This window comes from Heptranchias perlo, chromosome 10, assembly GCF_035084215.1.
Source record: "Heptranchias perlo isolate sHepPer1 chromosome 10, sHepPer1.hap1, whole genome shotgun sequence".
NCBI classification, from domain to species: domain Eukaryota; kingdom Metazoa; phylum Chordata; class Chondrichthyes; order Hexanchiformes; family Hexanchidae; genus Heptranchias; species Heptranchias perlo.
Genome location: NC_090334.1, coordinates 82,585,826 through 82,610,262, shown reverse-complemented (window position 1 = coordinate 82,610,262; position 24,437 = coordinate 82,585,826). Strand labels below are relative to the sequence as shown.

General features: G+C 47.8%; 1 long non-coding RNA gene across 1 annotated transcript in view; it reads right to left on the bottom strand.

Annotated features, from left to right (window-relative positions):
- The window catches only part of LOC137326733 (uncharacterized), a 186,705-nt gene that overhangs the window by 54,296 nt on the left and 107,972 nt on the right, over positions 1–24,437 (bottom strand). The window contains exon 2 of the long non-coding RNA XR_010964263.1: positions 20,393–20,481. This is a non-coding gene — a long non-coding RNA (uncharacterized lncRNA). The remainder of the gene's footprint in view (positions 1–20,392; positions 20,482–24,437) is intronic.

The window sequence follows — 24,437 nt, the reverse complement described above, 5'->3', positions numbered from 1 at the left end:
TGTCAGTATTTACAGGGGGTCTCTGGGAGTGTGTCAGTATTTACAGGGGGTCCCTGGGAGTGTGTCAGTATTTACAGGGGGTCCCTGGGAGTGTGTCAGTATTTACAGGGTCCCTGGGAGTGTGTCAGTATTTACAGGGGGTCTCTGGGAGTGTGTCAGTATTCACAGAGGGTCCCTGGGAGTGTGTCAGTATTTACAGGGGGTCCCTGGGAGTGTGTCAGTATTTACAGAGGGTCCCTGGGAGTGTGTCAGTATTTACAGGGTCCCTGGGAGTGTGTCAGTATTTACAGGGGGTCTCTGGGAGTGTGTCAGTATTTACAGGGGGTCCCTGGGAGTGTGTCAGTATTTACAGGGGGTCCCTGGGAGTGTGTCAGTATTTACAGGGGGTCCCTGGGAGTGTGTCAGTATTTACAGGGGGTCTCTGGGAGTGTGTCAGTATTTACAGGGGGTCTCTGGGAGTGTGTCAGTATTTACAGGGGGTCTCTGGGTGTGTGTCAGTATTTACAGGGGGTCCCTGGGAGTGTGTCAGTATTTACAGGGGGTCCCTGGGAGTGTGTCAGTATTTACAGGGGGTCTCTGGGAGTGTGTCAGTATTTACAGGGGGTCTCTGGGAGTGTGTCAGTATTTACAGGGGGTCTCTGGGAGTGTGTCAGTATTTACAGGGGGTCTCTGGGAGTGTGTCAGTATTTACAGGGGGTCTCTGGGAGTGTGTCAGTATTTACAGGGGGTCTCTGGGAGTGTGTCAGTATTTACAGGGGGTCTCTGGGAGTGTGTCAGTATTTACAGGAGGTCTCTGGGTGTGTGTCAGTATTTACAGGGGGTCCCTGGGAGTGTGTCAGTATTTACAGGGGGTCCCTGGGAGTGTGTCAGTATTTACAGGGGGTCCCTGGGAGTGTGTCAGTATTTACAGGGGGTCTCTGGGAGTGTGTCAGTATTTACAGGGGGTCTCTGGGAGTGTGTCTGTATTCACAGAGGGTCCCTGGGAGTGTGTCTGTATTCACAGAGGGTCCCTGGGAGTGTGTCAGTATTAACAGAGGGTCCCTGGGAGTGTGTTAGTATTCTCTGAGGGTCCCTGGGAGTGTGTCTGTATTCACAGAGGGTCCCTGGGAGTGTGTCAGTATTTACAGAGGGTCCCTGGGAGTGTGTCAGTATTTACAGAGGGTCCCTGGGAGTGTGTCAGTATTTACAGAGGGTCCCTGGGAGTGTGTCAGTGTTTACAGAGGGTCCCTGGGAGTGTGTCAGTATTTACAGAGGGTCTCTGGGTGTGTGTCAGTATTTACAGGGTCCCTGGGAGTGTGTCAGTATTTACAGGGGGTCTCTGGGAGTGTGTCAGTATTTACAGGGTCCCTGGGAGTGTGTCAGTATTTACAGAGGGTCCCTGGGAGTGTGTCAGTATTTACAGGGTCCCTGGGAGTGTGTCAGTATTTACAGGGGGTCCCTGGGAGTGCGTGAGTATTTACAGGGGGTCTCTGGGTGTGTGTCAGTATTTACAGGGTCCCTGGGAGTGTGTCAGTATTTACAGGGGGTCTCTGGGAGTGTGTCAGTATTTACAGGGGGTCTCTGGGTGTGTGTCAGTATTTACAGGGTCCCTGGGAGTGTGTCAGTATTTACAGGGGGTCCCTGGGAGTGCGTGAGTATTTACAGGGGGTCTCTGGGTGTGTGTCAGTATTTACAGGGTCCCTGGGAGTGTGTCAGTATTTACAGGGGGTCTCTGGGAGTGTGTCATTATTTACAGGGGGTCTCTGGGTGTGTGTCAGTATTTACAGGGTCCCTGGGAGTGTGTCAGTATTTACAGGGGGTCTCTGGGTGTGTGTCAGTGTTTACAGGGGGTCCCTGGGAGTGTGTCAGTATTTACAGGGGGTCTCTGGGTGTGTGTCAGTGTTTACAGGGGGTCCCTGGGAGTGTGTCAGTATTTACAGGGTCCCTGGGAGTGTGTCAGTATTTACAGGGTCCCTGGGAGTGTGTCAGTATTTACAGGGGGTCTCTGGGTGTGTGTCAGTGTTTACAGGGGGTCCCTGGGAGTGTGTCAGTATTTACAGGGGGTCTCTGGGAGTGTGTCAGTATTTACAGGGGGTCTCTGGGAGTGTGTCAGTATTTACAGAGGGTCCCTGGGAGTGTGTCAGTATTTACAGGGGGTCCCTAGGAGTGTGTCAGTATTTACAGAGGGTCCCTGGGAGTGTGTTAGTATTTACAGGGGGTCCCTGAGAGTGTGACAGTATTTACAGGGCAGGTTAGATACAGAGTAAAGCTCCCTCTACACGGTCCCATCGAACACTCCCAGGACAGGTACAGCACGGGTTAGATACAGAGTAAATCTCCCTCTACACTGTCCCATCAAACACTCCCAGGGCAGGTACAGCACGGATTAGATACAGAGTAAAGCTCCCTCTACACTGTCCCATCAAACACTCCCAGGGCAGATAAAGCACGGGTTAGATACAGAGTAAAGCTCCCTCTACACTGTCCCATCAAACACTCCCAGGGCAGGTACAGCACGGGTTAGATACAGAGTAAAGCTCCCTCTACACTGTCCCATCAAACACTCCCAGGCAGATAAAGCACGGGTTAGATACAGAGTAAAGCTCCCTCTACACTGTCCCATCAAACACTCCCAGGGCAGGTACAGCACGGTTTAGATCCAGAGTAAAGCTCCCTCTACACTGTCCCATCAAACACTCCCAGGGCAGGTACAGCACGGTTTAGATCCAGAGTAAAGCTCCCTCTACACTGTCTAACAATGTGGCTTGTTTCCAATCTCAGGAGAGTTCCACCATTGAAACATTTTCCAGTGTCACACTCCAGCCATGTTTTCTGAGTGACACTGCCCATTTGGGACTCATTTTCTGTTGTGTTTCCATTCCCACCAGCACCTGCATTAAGACTGTCGAGACATGTTTCACAGAGGTCCCATACAGCCTGCAGAAAGAGGGAAATTTCAACCCATCAGCCTGTGCTGGAATTGGACCCAAGTCCCAGAGATGGTTCCCTTAATTCTGACAGTAATATTTATTTATTCATTTCAATCTCATTATGCAGGGGGAATGTACATTTGCATCAATAAATGGAAGCGGATAGAATTGAATTATTAAAAATACAAGAGGGCTGTTTATTTATTAAAGACATTGTGACTATATATCCAAGTTAATCTTGTTTATAATGGGTTCCTGCCTTTAGGCTTCCCAGCGTTCATGACACAGAGACTGGAGGCAATTCATATACTAATAAGATCTGCACAGAAACAGCTTCGTATAATTCAATTCACCTGCCATTTTGTAATAAAAGATTTGGTGAGCCTGTTAGCTACAGTTTAAAATGCAATTGATCTTGAATTGTCTTCAGACAGTCTAAGAATGATTTTTTTTCCAGAACTACACACAAGAACAGGAAGTTTTTTTTAGGAATAGATTAAGGTCCTTAAATACAATAAACCCATTTGTGACATCTTCCCCCGTGGCCTGAGTGAGCAAAGTCAGCACCTGGTGTAGGACCAAGCCATCCCTCTTCAATCCTCAGTCTCGGAGAAGAGAAACTTCAGCCCGGACGCCTGCTTCTGATCACTGAAAGCGCATGTGTGTGCAACGTTTGGTGAGGACAGGACTGTGATGCCGTACGCGGTCTGCCAACACTCACCATGTGAGCTCTCACGTGACTATTAACCCCTTGAAGAAGGTAGCAGAGACCTGCTGGCCCCCCCCCCTCCCCCCGAGAGACCCTACCCCAGTTACAGTCCGCAGGATAGGTTTTTATCATTACCGGGCAGCTGAAGGTAGATCCAGTGGGTTCCGGCGTTCGATCGTCTCGGACAGATTTGACCTCTTGCCCTCTGCCCGGACACGGCCTGTCGCCCAGGGGGTAAAGACAATAACCTATCCCAGCATCTGCAGGTGAGGAGGGGGGGGGGGAAATAGGAAAGATAACTTGGCCAAAAAAAGGTTCTACTGCTGAATATCCAACCTGCAGCAGCCTTTGACGTTCCTACATTGATAAACTGCCCAATTTGATTGGCTTTGGCCGAGTATTGTAGAGTCTGGAGCACAATACACTGCTCGTGAGGTCAGGTGGTAAGCACACACTGACAGATTTATAAGTATCACCCTGCACGTGAAGAGAGATCGGCCAGAGCTCACCGGTCAGTTTTAGGGCCACACTGGCCATCTTTTCTGCTAGCCCTGGGATGGGTCCACAGACAGCTCTTAGTAACTGAACGGCTTCCTTTAGGAAAGTAGGTGATGAATTGGTGTGTTGCTCAATCTCTTCCTCCTCCGGCATCCACATTGTGTTGAAACCAGGATTCATCGCACTGTCACTGACTCGAAGGCCGTGGGACTCCTCACCTCCCTCAGTCTACCTTTCCTCTGATGATCTTCAAGCTTCACATCACCTAACCATTATTTCCTGATTGATCTCATCATCTCTCCTACTCTTTTCAACGTTGGTGCTTTCCCGCCTTGGTCCATCACCCAGCGGTTTTCAAAGGAACGTTCTAAGGGTGAACCGTACTCCGACTTTGCTTGGTTTTGTGACGTCTCTGAGTTTTCACAGAAGCGACTTACTGGACTAGCCCTGGTAATCTGTATGTCAGCTGGTTCTGCAGTGCAGTAAATTTTCTATAAATTTTGAAATGTAAAATTTATAGGCGGCAATCAAATTTTAAAGCTCAATCAATTTTTAAGTATCTACAGGAAACACTGTTATTGGAAATGGAATAATGTCACTGGTGTCTCAGGAACATTTTCCCTTTGTTCTCACGCCTACTATCAACTCCAGATAAACACCATCCGGCCCAAGCATAACATTCCAATGGACCAAACTCCTTCCCACTCATTCCCCATTGCATAGAATTCTAATAGAGTCAACACCTTCCCATTCATACCCAATGTATAGAATCTCGAAAGACCAAACCCTCACTCTCACTCTCACTCTGTAGAATCCCAATGGACCAAACCTCTTCCCATTCACCTCCATTGTATAGATTCCCAATGGATCACACCCCTTCCCATTCACTTCCATGTATAGATTCCCAATGGATCAAACCCCTTCCCATTCACTTCCATTGCATGGAATCCCAATGGGTCAAAACCCTTCCCATTGTATAGATTCATAATGGACCAAATCCCTTCCCATTCACTCCCAGTGTAGTTTCCCAAAGGACCAAATCCCTTCCTTTTGATTCCTGGTGTATAGAATCCCGATGGACCAAATCCCTCCCATTCACTCCTATTGTATAGAATCCCAATGAGTTAAACTCCTTCCCATTGTATAGATTCCTAATGAACCAAACCCCTTCCCAATCACTCCCATTATATCAATTCCCAATGGACCAATCCCTTCCCGTTCATTCTCACTCTATAGCATTCCAATAGAACAAATCCCTGTCCATTGCTGCCACTGTATCGAATTTCAATGGAATAAATATTTTTATGTTTTTTCACCAATGTTAATATACATCTATACATACACACACATTATATATATACATATATATATAAATTCTGTGGTAGTAAGTGTGACTGTAATTCTCAGTTTGGGGGAATTTTCCGATTGGCTGCAAATCAGAAATTCGGCCAAACATTGTGCCCAATTTTGCAACAATTTAAATTGATGTTGTCCCCATGATATGTTACCACGGTGATATCAATCTTATCGTTAACTTAGAATGTCATCAGGTAAGAAGGGAATCAGAGCTCAGCTCTTGTGGCTCTCCGTGTTCAGAGAATGGAACAGCTTTCCCTCCGGTGATGGAATGATTAAAAGGCAAACCAGGGAGGGGGGGGGAGAGCTCCTGGATACATTTCCAATAAAAGTATAAATTGTCTCGTTCTAAACCCCCCGAAGCTGTGAGATGCTCCAACAGATAATTACCACATCTTGACCTTGACACGGCCCAGTAACCAGACTCAAGTCCCTTTCCTCACAAAGAGAGAGAGAGAGAGAATATCACTGTGATCCTGTGGAGGATCAAGAAAGTCGACAGGATCCATTGCTCCTGCCAGCTGGCTTGATCACGCTGAGTTATAAACTCTTGTGCCCATACGGGCCATCGACAAAACTAGCAGGAGTTGAAATACAACTTCAAACCAGCTGGCACAGCCCACAGAACAAATTACCAAAATACAATCCTGACACGTGCAAACAAGTATTGGCAATCTCGATAATTATAAACACTTTTCTATTTCACAATTCATAGATTTTTTTTATTAAAGTGACTTTTGGATTTTAACAGACCATCACTTCAACAAAAGATTACCGCACCATTCACTCTCCCAAATCCAACCCCCACTCACAAAGGAACATAACCCCCTCCAGACCGAGTTCACACACACACTGTACCCCATCCAACTCCCCACCCTTCACACACACACTGTACCCCATCCAACTCCCCACCCTTCACACAGACACTGTACCCCATCCAACTCCCCACCCTTCACACAGACACTGTACCCCATCCAACTCCCCACCCTTCACACACACTGTACCCCATCCAACTCCCCACCCTTCACACAGACACTGTACCCCATCCAACTCCCCACCCTTCACACAGACACTGTACCCCATCCAACTCCCCACCCTTCACACAGACACTGTACCCCATCCCACTCCCCACCCTTCACACACACACTGTACCCCATCCAACTCCCCACCCTTCACACACACTGTACCCCATCCAACTCCCCACCCTTTCACACAGACACTGTTCCCCATCCAACTCCCCACCCTTCACACAGACACTGTACCCCATCCAACTCCCCACCCTTCCACACAGACACTGTACCCCATCCAACTCCCCACCATTTCACACAGACACTGTACCCCATCCAACTCCCCACCCTTCACACACACACTGTACCCCATCCAACTCCCCACCATTTCACACAGACACTGTACCCCATCCAACTCCCCACCCTTCACACCGACACTGTACCCCATCCAACTCCCCACCCTCTCACACAGACACTGTACCCCATCCAACTCCCCACCCTCTCACACAGACACTGTACCCCATCCAACTCCCCACCCTCTCACACACACACTGTACCCCATCCAACTCCCCACCCTCTCACACAGACACTGTACCCCATCCAACTCCCCACCCTCTCACACACACACTGTACCCCATCCAACTCCCCACCCTTCACACACACACTGTACCCCATCCAACTCCCCACCCTCTCACACAGACACTGTACCCCATCCAACTCCCCACCCTTCACACACACACTGTACCCCATCCAACTCCCCACCCTTCACACACACACTGTACCCCATCCCACTCCCCACCCTTCATACAGACACTGTACCCCATCCAACTGCCCACCCTTCACACACACACTGTACCCCATCCAACTCCCCACCCTTCACACACACACTGTACCCCATCCCACTCCCCACCCTTCACACACACACTGTACCCCATCCAACTCCCCACCTTTCACACAGACACTGTACCCCATCCAACTCCCCACCCTTCACACACACACTGTACCCCATCCAACTCCCCACCCTTCACACAGACACTGTACCCCATCCAACTCCCCACCCTTCACACACACACTGTACCCCATCCAACTCCCCACCCTCTCACACACACACTGTACCCCATCCAACTCCCCACCCTTCACACACACACTGTACCCCATCCAACTCCCCACCCTTTCACACACACTGTACCCCATCCAACTCCCCACCCTTCACACACACACTCTCATGTTCTCCATACCCACAGTTCATACTGAAATTATTCTCCCCCTCCCTTTCCCTAATCTTTTGAACCTAACAATCTTCTCCCACTCTCCCCTGTTCAAGTTGGTATTCTTTCCTCTCCACCAACTATGCTGGAACTCTCCCTCCCACCCAATTAATGCTACTTCCGCTCCGACCTTGCTTAAAGAGGCTGTTCTACAGGTGTGGGATAGTGAGCACAGCTCTTGAACTGCAGGTGGCATCACGGCCAAGCCTGACTTTGCCCTCGCTCAACACCCACGCTGGTGCGTTGATCGATCAGCAGCAAGTAGCCCCCTCTGGACGACTCGAGCCCACCCGAGCACCCTCTGCTTTCTAGCGAAAAAGGTTCACATACGACTGACCAAGAATCCAGGCATTGGGGGTGGCACGATAACTGGGTGGAGTGGCAGCTCTCGGTTCATGCCCACGAGCTCCTGCCTCCCTGCCCCTGGCCGTAGCACTGAGAGCTTGTGGGCAGTTCCTCACAGTGAGAGATGGAGGAAGGATCAGGGAGGCTGTCCTTTCTCGAGCAACTCTCATGACGGCAGGGGAGGGGCTGCTAGGCAAAGCAAAACAGAAGTTGAGCAAGATCTGTCTGATGGTCATTGTCCAAAGACCAGCAGAGTAGGCTCTGGATCAGTGAGTTCACTTGAAAGTTGCGTTTATCTGAAAGGCACAAAATGTCCCTTTTAGTACAGTGCTGTCCCTCACCTTCTTGAAAGATCCTCTGTAGTGAGGATTTCATCTTAACGCAGTTGAATCGCATTAGTCTGGTATAATAGTTAGAATTATAGAATCATAGAAGTTTATAACATGGAAACAGGCCCTTCGGCCCAACATGTCCATGTCGCCCAGTTTATACCACTAAGCTAGTCCATGTCGCCCAGTTTATACCACTAAGCTAGGCAGTGCAGGGGTCCCCTGCGGTCATCTCCCTCCAAAACAGGTATACCGTTTTGGATACTGTTGGCGGAGATGGCTCACCAGGGGAAGGTGGCAGTGGCCAGGTTCATGGCACCGTGGCTGGCTCTGCTGCACAGGAGGGCAGGAAAAAGAGTGGCAGAGCTATAGTGATAGGGGACTCGATTGTAAGGGGAATAGACAGGCGTTTCTGCGGACGCAACCGAGACTCCAGGATGGTATGTTGCCTCCCTGGTGCAAGGGTCAAGGATGTCTCGGAGCGGCTGCAGGACATTCTGGAGGGGGAGGGTGAACAGCCAGTTGTCGTGGTGCATATAGGTACCAACGATATAGGTAAAAAACAGGATGAGGTCCTACAAGCTGAATTTAGGGAGTTAGGAGTTAAACTAAAGAGTAGGACCTCAAAGGTAGTAATCTCAGGATTGCTACCAGTGCCACGGGCTAGTCAGAGTAGGAATGACAGGATAGCTAAGATGAATACGTGGCTTGAGAGATGGTGCAAGAGGGAGGGATTCAAATTCCTGGGCCATTGGAACCGGTTCTGGGGGAGGTGGGACCAGTACAAATTGGACGGTCTGCATCTGGGCAGGACTGGAACCAATGTCCTAGGGGGAGTGTTTGCTAGTGCTGTTGGGGAGGGTTTAAACTAATGTGGCAGGGGGATGGGAACCGATGCAGGAAGTCAGTGGGAAATAAAGTGGTGACAGAAACAAAAGGCAGTAAGGGAGAGTGTACAGAACATGACCGGACAGATGGTCTGAGAAAGCAGGGCAAAGACCAAGGGAAGACTAGATTAAACTGCATTTATTTCAATGCAAGAAGTCTGATGGGCAAGGCAGATGAACTCAGGGCATGGATGGGTACATGGGACTGGGATGTTATAGCTGTTCCAGGGTACAGATGCTATAGGAAAGATAGAGCAGGAGGTAAGAGAGGAGGGGGAGTTGCGTTCTTGATTAGGGAGAACATCACGGCAGTAGTGAGAGGGGATATATCCGAGGGTTCGCCCACTGAGTCCATATGGGTAGAACTGAAAAATAAGAAGGGAGAGATCACTTTGATAGGATTGTACGACAAACCCCCAAATAGTCAACGGGAAATTGAGGAGCAAATATGTAAGGAGATTACAGACAGCTGCAAGAAAAATAGGGTGGTAATAGTAGGGGACTTTAACTTTCCCAACATTGACTGGGACAGCCATAGCATTAGGGGCTTGGATGGAGAGAAATTTGTTGAGTGTATTCAGGAGGAATTTCTCATTCAGTATGTGGATGGCCCGACTAGAGAGGGGGCAAAACTTGACCTCCTCTTGGGAAATAAGGAAGGGCAGGTGACAGAAGTGTTAGTGAGGGATCACTTTGGGACCAGTGATCATAATTCTATTAGTTTTAAGATAGCTATGGAGAAGGATAGGTCTGGCCCAAAAGTTAAAATTCTAAATTGGGGAAAGGCCAATTTTGATGGTATTAGACAGGAACTTTCAGAAGTTGATTGGGAGAGTCTGTTGGCAGGCAAAGGGACGTCTGGTAAGTGGGAGGCTTTCAAAAGTGTGTTAACCAGGGTTCAGTGTAAGCACATTCCTTATAAAGTGAAGGGCAAGGCTGGTAGAAGTAGGGAACCTTGGATGACTCGGGAGATTGAGGCACTAGTCAAAAATAAGAAGGAGGCATATGACATGCATAGGCAGCTGGGATCAAGTGGATCCCTTGAAGAGTATAGAGATTGCCGGAGTAGAGTTAAGAGAGAAATCAGGAGGGCAAAAAGGGGATATGAGATTGCTTTGGCAGATCAGGCAAAGGTGAATCCAAAGAGCTTCTACAAATACATAAAGGGCAAAAGGGTAACTAGGGAGAGAGTAGGGCCTCTTAAGGATCAACAAGGTCATCTATGTGCGGAACCACAAGAGATGGGTGAGATCCTGAATGAATATTTCACATCGGTATTTACGGTTGAGAAAGGCATGGATGTTAGGGAACTTGGGGAAATAAATAGTGATGTCTTGAGGAGTGTACATATTACAGAGAGGGAGGTGCTGGAAGTCTTAACGCGCATCAAGGTAGATAAATCTCCGGGACCTGATGAAATGTATCCCAGGACGTTATGGGAGGTTAGGGAGGAAATTGCGGGTCCCCTAGCGGAGATATTTGAATCATCCACCGCTACAGGTGAGGTGCCTGAAGATCGGAGGGTAGCAAATGTTGTGCCTTTGTTTAAGAAGGGCGGCAGGGAAAAGCCTGGGAACTACAGACCAGTGAGCCTGACATCTGTAGTGGGTAAGTTGTTAGAGGGTATTCTGAGGGACAGAATCTACAGGCATTTGGAGAGGCAGGGACTAATTAGGAACAGTCAGCATGGTTTTGTGAGAGGAAAATCATGTCTCACGAATTTGATTGAGTTTTTTGAAGGGGTAACCAAGAAGATAGATGAGGGCTGTGCAGTAGACGTGGTCTACATGGACTTCAGCAAAGCATTTGACAAGGTACCGCATGGTAGGTTGTTACATAAGGTTAAATCTCATGGGATCCAAGGTGAGGTAGCCAATTGGATACAAAATTGGCTTGACGACAGAAGACAGAGGGTGGTTGTCGAGGGTTGTTTTTCAAACTGGATGCCTGTGTCCAGCGGTGTGCCTCAGGGATCGGTGCTGGGTCCGCTGTTATTTGTTATTTATATTAATGATTTGGATGAGAATTTAGGAGGCATGGTTAGTAAGTTTGCAGATGACACCAAGATTGGTGGCATTGTGGACAGTGAAGAAGGTTATCTAGGATTGCAACGGGATCTTGATAAATTGGGCCAGTGGGCCGATGAATGGCAGATGGAGTTTAATTTAGATAAATGTGAGGTGATGCATTTTGGTAGATCGAATCGGGCCAGGACCTACTCCGTTAATGGTAGGGCGTTGGGGAGAGTTATAGAACAAAGAGATCTAGGAGTACAGATTCATAGCTCCTTGAAAGTGGAGTCACAGGTGGATAGGGTGGTGAAGAAGGCATTCAGCATGCTTGGTTTCATTGGTCAGAACATTGAATGCAGGAGTTGGGATGTCTTGTTGAAGTTGTACAGGGCATTGGTGAGGCCACACTTGGAGTACTGTGTACAGTTCTGGTCACCCTATTATAGAAAGGATATTATTAAACTAGAAAGAGTGCAGAAAAGATTTACTAGGATGCTACCGGGACTTGATGGTTTGACTTACAGGGAGAGGTTAGACAGACTGGGACTTTATTCCCTGGAGAGTAGGAGGTTAAGGGGTGATCTTATAGAAGTCTATAAAATAATGAGGGGCATAGATAAGGTCGATAGTCAAAATCTTTTCCCAAAGGTAGGGGAGTCTATAACGAGGGGGCACAGATTTAAGGTGAGAGGGGAGAGATACAAAAGGATCCAGAGGGGCAATTTTTTCACTCAAAGGGTGGTGAGTGTCTGGAACGAGCTGCCAGAGGCAGTAGTAGAGGCGGGTACAATTTTGTCTTTTAAAAAGCATTTGGACAGTTACATGGGGAAGATGGGTATCGAGGGATATGGGCCAAGTGCAGGCAATTGGGACTAGCTTAGTGGTATAAACTGGGCGACATGGACATCTTGGGCCGAAGGGCCTGTTTCCATGTTGTAACTTCTATGATTCTATGATTCTATGAATTGCCTGCACTTGGCCCATATCCCTCTATACCCATCTTACCCATGTAACTGTCCAAATGCTTTTTAAAAGACAAAATTGTACCCGCCTCTACTATTGCCTCTGGCAGCTCGTTCCAGACACTCACCACCCTTTGAGTGAAAAAATTGCCCCTCTGGACCCTTTTGTATCTCTCCCCTCTCACCTTAAATCTATGCCCCCTCGTTATAGACTCCCCTACCTTTGGGAAAAGATTTTGACTATCTACCTTATCTATGCCCCTCATTATTTTATAGACTTCTATAAGATCACCCCTTAACCTCCTACTCTCCAGGGAAAAAAGTCTCAGTCTATCCAACCTCTCCCTATAAGTCAAACCATCAAGTCCCGGTAGCATCCTAGTAAATCTTTTCTGCACTCTTCCTAGTTTAATAATATCCTTTCTATAATAGGGTGACCAGAACTGTACACAGTATCCCAAGTGTGGCCTTACTAATGTCTTGTACAACTTCAACAAGACATCCCAACTCCTGTATTCAATGTTCTGACCAATGAAACCAAGCATGCTGAATGCCTTCTTCACCACCCTATCCACCTGTGACTCCACTTTCAAGGAGCTATGAACCTGTACTCCTAGTTCACCAAAGTACATCATTAAGTAGGAACATAGGAACAAGAGCAGGCCATTCAGCCCCTCGAGCCTGTTCCACCACTCAGTTAGATTACTGTATCTCCACTCCATTTACCCACCTTGCTCTTAACCCTCGATACACTCACCCAACATAAATCTATCGATCTCAGTCTTAAAAATGTCAATTGACCCCCAACATAAACAGCCATTGGGGGGTTGGAGGAGAGAGTTCCAGATTTCCACAGGCTTTTTTGTGATAAAGTGCTTCCTGATTTCACCCCTGAATGGACTCGCTCTAATTTTAAGATTACTGTATATCCCCTTGATCTGGACTCCCCCACCAGAGGAAATAATTTTTCTCCATCTACTCTATTGAATCCCATTATCATTTTAAACACCTCGATTAGATCACCCCTCAACTTTCTAAACTCAAGGGGACACATCAAGTTTAGGCGATCTGTTCTCATAATTTAATCCTTTTAGCCCCGGTGTTATTCTGGTGAAGCTGCCCCCCGCCTCCAAGGCCAATATATCCTTCCATATATCCTTCCACAGTGAAAAGCCTTTTGGAAGTCTAGTTATAATTACGTCATAGAGTTTTCTACAGTCCACTTGGGATGTCACTTGCTCAAGGAAGTCAGTGGAGTTTGGTCAGGATGGACCATCCCCTTCTGAAGCCATGTTGGCCGCTGTTTGCTCGGTGATAGCCCACAGCTTTACTCCTGGTGATCGATTCCATTACTTTACACGGAATGGAAGGACAGTGAGACAAACGGGTCTGTTGTTGTCTGTTTCATCCCCCTTTTTGCACTCGGTGTCCACTGACTCCCTCATAATGATTGTCAGTGCCACACAAATCTCCTCCCGAGTCTCTCTCAGCACACTGGGGGTAAATAGCGTCCCTCTGTGGGGATTTATTTTTTTTGAGCCCTTGTAGGACTTCCATCTCATTTATATCAAAGTCAATAATCATTACATAGAATTTATAGTGCAGAAACAGGCCATTCGGCCCAACAGGTCCATGCCGGTGTTTATGCTCCACACGAGCCTCCTCCCACCCCTCCATATCTCACCCTATCAACATGTCGTTCTATTCCTTTCTTCCTCATGTACTTATCTGGCTTCCTCTTAAATGCATCACCCCACTTGTTCCTGTCCTTGTGAGTTCCTCTGCCTTCCTCTCTAAAAGACATAACCCTTTCTTTAGTTTATTGATCGAAACGCCATTTTTACAAGTTTTAGCCCAAGTGTTAGACTTGGCTTTTTCCTCTGGAAACATCCCAGAGACAATCCATTCCTGTCCTACTTTCACATCTCTCCTCCCTTCTCCTTTAAGTCTTACTTTTCTCATTCCTCCCTTTTTGCTCTTGATGTTCACCCTGCGCCCCGATATTTCTTTGTCTGTTCCATTTATCCCTGTTGCTCACCCTTCTGCCAGGCGCACTCTTTATGAATTTACTGCAGCTTTTGTTCCCTTTGATTGCTCACCTCTTTGTGATCACCACACCTCCTAGACTTTGCTGGGCCACAGTTGGAGGATTACATGCCGTTCTGAGCTCCCTATTACAGGGTGAACACTGGATCGATGGGAAGGGAATGGTGAAGGTTCACTGGAAGGAGACCGGGAATGAAGGATTCTAATTATGACGATAGGCTCACAAAATTGGGACTTTTTAAACCAGAGAATGATAAGAGGGTCGCAGAGCAAGATTCTGTGGGGGTGAATAGTGAAAGACTGGTGAATTGATATGAGGGGGTATAAACGCCGGGTTACCACAAAGGGCAAAGTTAGAAGAAACATTTTTACACAGAAGGTTATTAATAGAAACTCTCATTAAAATAACGTAATATCTGTCAGGTTGAAAACCTGCGACCATAACTTTTGTGAGGGATAATTGTCTCATTAACTGAACACTGTTTATTATATCCTTTAAAAGATAAATTGCATCAATAACGATCCCATACTAAAGGGTCCATTCACTGGAATGAAAAGATATGATGAAGTTTAATAATTAAGAATTTTCTAGAACATGCCATAGATTGCAGTGAAATTCATTTCTTATTCATCATAACACAGTTTTTCACAGAAATCTTCCACTGATAATCGCTCCTGTGAAGTGCCTTGGGATGTTTTACTACATTAAAGGCACTGTATCAATGAAAGTTGTCCTTGTTGAAAGAAAAGAAAATGATTCACTCCTGTCTGGGACCGTACGGCCCGTCTGTGTCTCAGTGTCAGCTCCTGTACATCTACAGTACACAGTGAGTAAAAGGGAACGATTCACTCCTGTCTGGGACCGTACGGCCCGTCTGTGTCTCAGTGTCAGCTCCTGTACATCTACAGTACACAGTGAGTAAAAGGGAACGATTCACTCCTGTCTGGTACCGTACGGCCCGTCTGTGTCTCAGTGTCAGCTCCTGTACATCTACAGTACACGGTATGGGGAGAGAGTGGGGCAGTGGGATTAGTTTGGGATTGATACAGGGATTGGGGGAGAGAACAGGGCAGTGGGATTAGTTTGGGATTGATATAGGGATAGGGGGAGAGAACAGGGCAGTGGGATTAGTTTGGGATTGATATAGGGATAGGGGGAGAGAACGGGGCAGTGGGATTAGTTTGGGATTGATACAGGGATTGGGGGAGAGAGCGGGGCAGTGGGATTAGTCTGGGATTGCTCTAGAAAAGAGCCAGCCCAGACATGATGGACCAAATGGCCTCCTTCTCTGCTGTAATGATTCTATAATGCAGTACAGAACATCGCCAAGCAATGATATTCAGAATGAATTAAAAAGAGGCTGAGCGAGATCTGCGGGTATCTGATTTCCAGTTAAACAATGTTTAAAGGGACAGAGGGGTGTAGTTTGTAAATAGTCAATAAGTTAAATAAAAAGGATAACAAATCATCCCTTTAATGTCACGGAAAGCACCCCCATGAATGGCAACAGAAGGGAAGCAGGCAGGAGGTATTCAGGACTGCGGAACAAGCACACAGAGTGTCGGAATCTTTTGTATGTTGGGCGTCAGGGGGCGGAGGCACCTTCTGTGGTCCCTACGGTGACAGATGGACATTCCTTGAATGATCTGCTCAGTGTAACTGGCAACAGACTGACCTCCGCCCAGAGATATGGAAACAATGCAAACTCCCCACTACACAATCCTGCCTCCCTGAAGGGGAGGTGCTGAGAATGAGGCCTTGTCCCGAGGGACGCAGGATGACACACAAGAAAAGCTTTAATCCTAGCGGAAATAGCAACTTGCTATTTCACTCTGGGTTTTTAAAACCGGTGTACAGTACCTCACTGTCCCACTCTCTCCCCATAGCCCTGTACCAATCCCAAACTAATCCCACTGTCCCGCTCTCTCCCCATAGCCCTGTATCAATCCCAAACTAATCCCACTGCCCCGCTCTCTCCCCATAGCCCTGTATCAATCCCAAACTAATCCCACTGTCCCGCTCTCTCCCCATAGCCCTGTATCAATCCCAAACTAATCCCACTGCCCCACTCTCTCCCCATAGCCCTGTATCAATCCCAAACTAATCCCACTGCCCCACTCTCTCCCCATAGCCCTGTACCAATCCCAAACTAATCCCACTGCCCCGCTCTCTCCCCATAGCCCTGTATCAATCCCAAACTAATCCCACTGCCCCGCTCTCTCCCCATAGCCCTGTATCAATCCCAAACTAATCCCACTGCCCCACTCTCTCCCCATAGCCCTGTATCAATCCCAAACTAATCCCACTACCCCCACTCTCTCCCCATAGCCCTGTATCAATCCCAAACTAATCCCACTGCCCCACTCTCTCCCCATAGCCCCGTATCAATCCCCAAACTAATCCCACTGCCCCACTCTCTCCCCATAGCCCTGTATCAATCCCCAAACTAATCCCACTGCGTTTTTTTTTCCATTTTCTTTGAACACTTTCGTTCAAAAAATATATAGTTATAATAACATTAGGTATGGGTTAAAAGGCTGTTTGACTGGGTGAGGCAGTTGGAGGCAGGAGGTCATGCGATCAACCCTCTAGGACCACGTGCGACCAGAGTTGGCCACCCTGCATGGGTGAGGGAGTGAGGGGCTAGACAGCAATCCTGGGGCTCGACCACGGAGCCAGTCAACACCATCAGGAGAGTTGGGGAGTGGAAGAGAAAGCCCTCGTCTCCCCGGATCCTCCAGACTTCCCCCAGCGTCGTGCGGAATTTCGATCCCACGCAAATATTTGCGAAGGGGTTAAGAGGATTCGGGGGAGGCGACAAGTGCAGCAAACCGGGCGGGAGGGCGTTATTGCCACGTTCAGCCTGACTGCGAAGCCATTCAGAGTCTCACGGCCCACACGAGAGAGAGGAATCTGAGGCACGGATAGAATTCCACTTGAACATCGACACAGTGACCTTGTAGCACACGAGCAGAATGGCAAGCATTCCATGAATGTGTCACCCTCCTTCATCAGTTGTACTGCATCCATTCCCAGTCACAGTGAGCACTTCAGAATAACAACAAAGCAAAATTGCTGTGTGTGTGTGTTTGTTTTTTTTTAACTATCCCGGTGTTTTAATTGCAACTTTAATGAGTTAATGAGGATTTCAAAATTCTCACTCTTGTTTTCAAATCCCTCCATGGCCCTCCCTCCCTCCCTATCTCTGTAACCCCCCTCCAGCCCCTACAACCCTCCGAGATCTCTGCCCTCCTCCAATTCTGGCCTCTTGCGCATCCCCGATTTTAATCGCCCCGCCATTGGCGGCCGGGCCCTCAGCTGCCTCGGTCCAAAACTCTGGAATTCCCTCCCTAAACCTCTCCATTTCTCTATCTCTCTCTCTCCTCCTTTTTGACGCTCCTTAAAACCTACCTCTTTGATTTTGGTCACCTGTCCTTATGTGGCTCGGTGTCAAATTTTGTCTGATTACACTCCTGTGAAGCGTCGTGGGACGTTTTACTACGTTAAAGGTGTGATATAAATGCGAGTTGTTGTTGTTGTTTTTGTTGTTGTTGTTGTTGTGCTTTCATTGTCACCAAAAGCGATTAATCAGCACAAATTATCTCTGACATTGCTCGGAGGGAGTGACATTAATCTTCCTGCTCGGACTGAAATTAGATTTATCCCGTTGTGGCTCAAGTTTTGACGCACATCGAATGTGGCAGCTTTGGGGAGTTTCATTTCTGCTGATGATGTTTTCCACTAAAACCATCAGCTTTTAATAGAAAAGGGGGCTAAAAGAGTTAAATGATGAGGACAGGTTGTACAGACTAGCCTTGTATTCCCTCGAGTGCAGAAGATTAAAGGATGATCTAATTGAGATGTTTAAGATGATTAAACGATTTGATAGGGTAGATCGAGAGAAACTATCTCCTCTGGTGGGAGAGTCCAGAACAAGGGGGCATAATCTTAAAATTAGAGCCGGGCCGTTCAGGGGTGATGTCAGGAAGCACTTCTTCACACAAAGGGGAGTGGAAATCTGGAACTCTCTCCCCCAAAAAGCTGTTGAGACTGGGGGGTCAATTGAAAATTTCAAAACTGAGATTGATGGGTTTTTGTTGGGTAAGGGGATTAAGGGTTACAGAACCAAGGTCGGTAAATGGAGTTAAGATACAGATCAACCATGATCTAATTGAATGGCGGAACAAGCTCGAGGGGCTGAATGGCCTCCTTCTGTTCCTATATTCTAACTCCGCGCCTCTTGACATCCTGCCTCTTCGCAGTGAGTTGCTGGGACACCGCAGGAACTGCCCGCTTGCCTCGGCCCTACTGGGCGAGGAGAGCTTGACATCGTCAGTAGAAGATCTCACCCTTCGTCACCGCCTCTCTCGCCTCCGGGATCCAACCTGTCCCTCCGCCACAGCCCTCCCGTCTCTCAAAATGCCAGTCAGGGTGACTCACAGTGTCAGTAATGGCTCAGTGGGTATTGACTCTTGCCTTTGAGTCAGAAGGTCAAGGGTTCTAGTCCCACTCCAGAGACTTGGGCACAAGAATGTAGGGTGACTCTCCCGGTGCAGTACTGAGGGAGTGCTGCGGTGTCAGAGGTGCCGTCTATTGGATCAGACTGAGGCCCTGTCTGCCCTCTAATGTGGACGTTAAAGATCCCATGGCATTATTTTTAAAAAGAGCAGGAGAGTTCTCCCCGGTGTCCTGGCCAGTATTTATCCTTCAACAACCAACATCACTAAAACAGATTATCTGGTCATTATCTCATTGATGTTTGTGGGATCTTGCTGTGCGCTATTTTGGCTGCCTACATTACAACGGTGACTGCACTTCAAAAGTACTTAATTGGCTGTAAATTGCTTTGGGACGTCCTGAGGTCGTGAAAGGCGCTACATAAATGAAAGTTCTTTCTTTCTTTCTTTGCTCCTACCTGAGTCAGGTAGCTCATGCACTGAGCAGGACTGCCCCTGCTCTCAGGGTGCTCCCAGTGCTGATAGGTGGGCTTGCTGCCTTTATATACTGTAGGTGGGAGCTCCTGTTCTTGTGAGAATTCCCGTTCAGAGGATAGAGATCCAGCCTTTAGTGTTGGAACGAGCTGGAAGAGGAGGACTGGAATCTGTGTGGTGCATTGATCATTGGACTCTGGAGGAGTGGGGGAGAGGGGGTTCAGGTTATGCGAATCTGTCCTCCATTTTAAAACTCTTCTGATGTTTGGCATGAATGCAAATACAATCATAGAATCTTACAGCACAGAGGGTGGCCATTCGGCCCATCATGCCTGTTCCAGCACTTTGAAAGAGCTTCTCAATTAGCCCCATCCCCCTGCTCTTTCCCCGTAGCCCTGCAAATTTTTCCTTTTCAAGTGTTTATCCAATTCCCTTTTGAAAGTTATTATTGAATCTGCTTCCACCGCCCTTTCAGGCAGCGCATTCCAGATCATCACAACTCGCTGCGTAAAAAAATTCTCCTCATCTCCCTCTCTAGTTCCTTTGCCAATTACCTTAAACCTGTGTCCTCTGGTTACTGACTCTTCTGCCACTGGAAACAGTTTCTCCTTATTTACTCTATCAAAATCCTTCATGATTTTGAACACCTCTATCAAATCTCCCCTTAACCTTCTCTGTTCTAAGGAGAAAAACCCCAGCTTCTCCAGTCTCTCCACGTAACTGAAGTCCCTCATCCCTGGTTCCATTCTAGTAAATCTCTTCTGCACCCTCTCCAAGGCCTGGATATCCTTCCTAAAGTGCGGTGCCCAGAATTGAACACAATGCTCCAGCTGAGGCCTAACCAGTGTTTTATAAAGGTTTAGCATAACCTCTTTGCTTTTGTACTCTATGCCTCTATTAATAAAGCCCAGGATCCTACATGCATTTTTAACAGCCTTCTCAACTTGTCCTGACGTCTTCAAAGATTTGTGTACATATACCCCCAGGTCTCTCTGTTCCTGCATCACCTTTAAAATTGTACCATTTAGTTTATGTTGCCCAAACTATACCAGTGGGCACAATATCACATGGCAGCCCTGGGATTTGATGCGCTCGAGGGAGACAGAAAGCTCCAGAGAGGAGTGAGACTTACCCAACCAGTACTGACAGGTACAGAACATGTTGCTGCGCATCTCCCAATCTGCACCAACCACTCAACAAAGTCCCAACAAAAGCCAGTTCCTGGAAGAAATGAGTCAGAGGTTATGTAATGTGTACAATCACTCTCAGTGGCAGTTGGTGGTCGATGGCAGACAGCAGTGTTTCGAAATGTTTACTTGGGCAGCAAAGCTGCTCCAAACCCGACCTGAAATAACTGTTCATCCTTCAGTTTTCCGCTCGGTGATTCTCCGAGGTGAAGAGGCCAAAACTCGTAGTGTAGGACGCATAGTGTTGGTGAGAAATGAGGTGAATCGGGGCAACTGTTAAGGTTCACACCGAGCTTCGAATCAAGGAAAACCCAAGGATGTTTCATAAATACATTAAGAGCAAGAGGATTACTAAGGAAAGAGTAGGGCCTATCAGAGACCACAAAGGTAAACTATGTGTGGAGGCGGGAGATGTGGGTATGGTTCTTAATGAATACTTTGTGTCTGTCTTCACAAAAGAGAGGGACGATGCAAGGATTGTAGTTAAGGAGGAGGAGTGTGAAATATTGGATGGGACAAACATAGTGAGAGAGGAAGTATTAAGGGGATTAGCATCTTTGAAAACTTGTGCTCCAGAACTGGCTGCGCCTCTAGCCAAGCTGTTCCAGTACAGCTACAACACTGGCATCTACCCGACAATGTGGAAAATTGCCCAGGTATGTCCTGTCCACAAAAGGCAGATCAAATCCAATCCGGCCAATTACCACACCATCAGTCTACTCTCAATCATCAGCAAAGTGATGGAAGGTGTCGTCAACAGTGCTATCAAGCGGCACTTACTCACCAATAACCTGCTCACCGATGCTCAGTTTGGGTTCCGCCAGGACCACTCGGCTCCAGACCTCATTACAGCGTTGGTCCAAACATGGACAAAAGAGCTGAATTCCAGAGGTGAGGTGAGAGTGACTGCCCTTGACATCAAGGCAGCATTTGACCGAGTGTGGCACCAAGGAGCCCTAGTAAAATTGAAGACAATGGGAATCAGGGGGAAAACTCTCCAGTGGCTGGAGTCATACCTAGCACAAAGGAAGATGGTAGTGGTTGTTGGAGTCCAATCATCTCAGTCACAGGACATTGCTGCAGGAGTTCCTCAGGGCAGTGTCTGAGGCCCAACCATCTTCAGCTGCTTCATCAATGACCTTCCCTCCATCATAAGGTCAGAAATGGGGATGTTCGCTGATGATTGCACAGTGTTCAGTTCCATTCGCAACCCCTCAAATAATGAAGCAGTCCATGCCCGCATGCAGCAAGACCTGGACAACATCCAGGCTTGGGCTCATGAGTGGCAAGTAACATTTGCGCCAGACAAGTGCCAGGCAATGACCACCTCCAACAAGAGAGAGTCTAACCACCTCCCCTTGACATTCAACAGCATTACCATCGCCGAATCCCCCACCATCAACATCCTGGGGGTCACCATTGACCAGATACTTAACTGGACCAGCCATATAAATACTGTGGCTACAAGAGCAGGTCAGAGGCTGGGTATTCTGTGGCGAGTGACTCACCTCCTGACTCCCCAAAGCCTTTCCACCATCTACAAGGCACAAGTCAGGAGTATGACGGAATACTCTCCACTTGCCTGGATGAGTGTAGCTCCAACAACACTCAAGAAGCTCAACACCATCCAGGACAAAGCAGCCCGCTTGATTGGCACCCCATCCACCACCCTAAATATTCACTCCCTTCACCACCGGCGCACAGTGGCTGTAGTGTGTACCATCCGCAGGATGCACTGCAGCAACTCACCAAGGCTTCTTCAACAGCACCTCCCAAACCCGCGACCTCTACCACCTAGAAGGACAAGGGCAGCAGGTACATGGGAACAGCACCACCTGCACGTTTCCCTCCAAGTCACACACCATCCCGACTTGAAAATATATCGCCGTTCCTTCATCGTCGCTGGGTCAAAATCCTGGAACTCCCTTCCTAACAGCACTGTGGGAGAACCTTCACCACACGGACTGCAGCGGTTCAAGAAGGCGGCTCACCACCACCTTCTCAAGGGGCAATTAGGGATGGGCAATAAATGCCGGCCTCGCCAGCGACGCCCACATCCCAGGAAAGAATAATTAAAAAAATTAGCATCTTTGAAAGTTGATAAATCACCAGGCCCGGATGAAATGTATCCCAGGCTGTTAAGAGAAGCAAGGGAGGAAATAGCGGAGGCTCTGACCATCATTTTCCAATCCTCACTGGATACAGGCATGGTGCCGGAGGATTGGAGGACTGCTAACGTTGTACCATTTTTTAAAAAGGGAGCGAGGGATAGACCGAGTAATCACAGGCCAGTCAGCCTAACCTCGGTGATGGGCAAATTATTGGAATCAATTCTGAGGGACAGGATAAACCATCACTTAGAAAGGCATAGAGTAATCAAGGACAGTCAGTATAGATTTGTTAAGGGAAGATCGTGTCTGACTAACTTGACTGAATTTTTTGAGGCGGTAACAAGGAGGGTCGATGAAGGTCGTGCATTTGATGTAGTCTACATGGATTTAAGCAAGGCTTTTGACAAGGTCCCACATGGCAGACTAGTCAAAAAATACAAGCCCATGGGATCCAAGGGAGAGTGGCAAGTTGGATCCACAATTGGGTCAGTGGCAGGAAGCAAAGGGTAATGGTCGACGGGTGTTTTGGGGACTGGAAGGCTGTTTGCAATGGGGCGCCGCAGGGCTCAGTACCAGGTCCCTTGTTTTTTGTGATATACATTAATGATTTGGACTTAAATGTAGGGGGCATGATTAAGAAGTTTGCTGATGATACAAAAATTGGTTGTGTGGTTGATAGTGAGGAGGAAAGCTGTAGACTGCAGGAAGATATCAATGGACTGGTCAGATGGGCAGAAAAGTGGCAAATGGAGTTCACTCCGGAGAAGTGTGAGGTAATGCATTTGGGGAGGGCAAACAAGGCAAGGGAATACACAATAAATGGGAGGATACTGAGAGGTGTAGAGGAAGTGAGGGACCTTGGAGTGCATGTCCACAGATCCCTGAAGGTAACAGGACAGGTAGGTAAGGTGGTTAAGAAGGCAGATTGAATGTTTCCTTTATTAGCCGAGGCATAGAATATAAGAGCAGGGATGTTATGCTGGAACTGTATAAAACACTGGTTAGGCCACAGCTTGAGTAATGTGTATAGTTCTGGTCACCACATTGTAGGAAGGATATAACTGCACTAGAGAGAAGGTATAGATTTAAAGTGATTGGTAGAAGGATTAAAGGGGAGCTGAGGAAAGATTTTTTCATCCAGAGGGTGCTGGGGGTCTGGAATTCACTGCCTGAGAGGGTGGTAGAGGCAGAAACCCTCAGTTAATTTAAAAAGTACTTGGACGTGCACCTGAAGTGCCGTAACCTACAGGGCTACGGACCACGTGCTGGAAAGTGGGGTTAGGCTGGGTGGCTCTTTTTCGGCCGGCGCAGACACGATGGGCCGAATGGCCTCCTTCTGTGCCGTAAATTTTCTATGATTCTATGATTCCAAAGCTTGTTGGTTGTAAGAGCTGCCGGCTGCCTCAGAGCGAACCAATCTCGGCAAGGGGACCTCAAGCAGGCACTAGGACCCCTTATTTGCATGTGCAAATGAACAACAACAACTTGCATTTATGCAGTGCCTTTAATTTAGTAAAACGTCCCAAGGCACTTCACAGGAGCGATTATCAGACAAAATTTGACACCGAGCCATATAAAGAAGTTTTAGAACACGTGACCAAAAGCTTGATCAAAGAGGTAGGTTTTAAGGAGCGTCTTAAAGGAGAAAGAGTGGGAGAGGTTTAGGGGGGGAATTCCAGAGCTTAGGGCCTAGGCAGCTGAAGGCACGGCCGCCAATGGTGGAGCGATTAAAATCGGGGATGCGCAAGAGGCCAGAATTGGAGGAGTGCAGAGATCGCGGAGGGTTGTAGGGCTGGAGGAGGTTACAGAGACAGGGAGGGGCGAGGCCACGGAGGGATTTGAAAACAAGGATGGGCATTGCCGGACCGGGACTCAGCGA